Source organism: Pinus tabuliformis, chromosome 8 (genome assembly GCF_031772625.1).
Source record: "Pinus tabuliformis cultivar Carrire ecotype Pingquan chromosome 8, CPIR1, whole genome shotgun sequence".
NCBI classification, from domain to species: Eukaryota; Viridiplantae; Streptophyta; class Pinopsida; order Pinales; family Pinaceae; genus Pinus; species Pinus tabuliformis.
Window position 1 is genome coordinate 1,174,407,146 of NC_142294.1, and position 2,282 is coordinate 1,174,409,427.

The window sequence follows — 2,282 nt, forward strand, 5'->3', positions numbered from 1 at the left end:
TGGAATCAAAGAAGAGCTTTGCTGAGGCCTCTACCTCAGGGAGCAAGGATAAGCCTTATAAGGAGATAGACCCTTTTATGCTTACGAACTTTTTATAAACATGCATGAAGCTATTGCATGATATCAAGGATGTGAAGGGATTACAAGAACTTATAAATAGATGCGTCGAAAACACTCTGGGTGAACCGCGCGTGGTACAAAATATTGGTAAGCATAAAGAAAGGACTGGACAAGAGATGAGATTGACCGCGCAGATAGGAGAGTATGAAATGGATCAGGCTATTTTGGATCTGGGGTTAGACATGAATGTGATATCAAAGCATACTTGGGAGTGGATGGGAAGACCCACACTACAGTGGTCTTCGATTCAGTTAAGGATGGAAAATCAGCAGAATATCATTCCCATGGGGTGGATGCAAGGGTTTACTGTAGATATTGAAGGTGTGAGCACGTTGGCTGACTTCGAAGCAATTGAAATTGTGGATGATAGTAACCCCTACCTTGCACTCTTTAGCACTGATTGGGCCACTTAAATGAATGGGGTAATCAACTTAAAGAAGCAGAAGATGATATTTGAAAAGAAATCGCTTCGCGTAATAGTACCCCTAGATCCTGCTGAAGGATCACACTATACTGAACTAGTCCGTGATTATGAAAGCGATGATGATTTGAAATGTATATATAAGATAATGATGAGAAACCAAGATTGGGTGAATCCAATAGCAGATGGATGAATTACAAGGGATCGTGAGAGTTCCTACACCTCTGACTCTGATGAAGAATTATAGCGCTCGCAGAATCGATTACATGAAGTAACCACACTGAGCTGTAACATGATGACCTAATCATTGCACTGTGTATCATCTGAGGTAATAGATCTGCCCATTTACGATGGCCTGAATAATGTAGATGTATTTTTGGATGCATTTGAGAGGGAATTATGAGAGAATAAGCGCTTCCAGGCTTTGGACTGGGCATTGTGCGCTATGCCTGCAAGATGGTGGGTATGCACAAGGGCAGATTTGATGATTGGCGCGAGTGTAGGATGATGATGAGAACAAGCTTTGGGAAACCAAAGGTACGAATGACAGAAAAATATGATGAGAAGGATGATCCGCATGCACACTTGGCCAAATGGGCTCAGTCTTATGGAACGAGGCCCCAACTGGAATGCGTGCACTTGTTCTGTCATACCTTGGATGTCATCTCAATGAATTGGTACTTGAAAATAGAGCTCCACCATGGTACAGGTGAATGGGTTATTCTGCACGAAGGATTCATAATGACATTCAGCTTTGAAGAAGGGTTTGACTATATTGATGAAGCACTACAAGAAGTAAAAACAACGATCTTTAGGGTATCAGAGGACCCTTTGGATCTAATTCAACTCAATTGGATGACTCAATTGAGCCATGCTTTGGAATTCTATAAAGTGACTATTGAAGAAGAAGATGAGGATCCGCAAAATATTAACATCCCTAAAACAGAGGGTCACCACGAGGTTGAGGGACCACAGATTGAGAATCTAATATAACCATGCCACTGAAAACAAAATAGGTAAATATTGGTACCAAGGCAGAGCCCATATTTGTGAATATTGGAGATTACTGGGTTGACACGATGGTGGATAAGGTCGTTGAATTGCTCCGCGAATACCAAGATTTGGTCTTTACCAAGTTTATGGAGCTAAGAGGGATAATAAGAGACCTGGACATTAGGAAGATCACGGTAAAACCCGACACAAATCTAGTTAAGAAAAGACCTTACCGTCTCAATCCGAAGTATAAGGAGAAGGTCTACTTAGAGCTAGACAAGATGCTTGTGACATGAATCATTGAGCCCTTAGAAGAATCTGATTGGCTAAGCCCAATGGTGGTACAGGAAAATAAGTAGAAGGATGAGATAAGGATATGCGTAGATCTTAGGAAGTTGAATGACACTTGCATGCATGATCCTTTCCCGACTTCGTTCACTAATGAGGTGTTGGATAATGTAGGTGGCCAATAAGGGTATTCCTTCACTGATGGGTTCTCTCGGTACCATTAGATCAAAATCCCGCCGAAGGATAGAAGCAAGATGATCTTTGTGACTGAGTGGGGATGTTTTGAGTACACTGTAATACCTTCTAGATTGAAGAATGTGCCTATGTTTTTTCCATGCGTAGTCATTGTTACATTCAAGGAATTTTTTCATAAGTTCCTAGAAGTGTACCTTCATGACTGGACTATGTTTGGGGCTGGTGAAATGCCATGTGGCAAGTTTGTGCCTGATGCTAGATACTT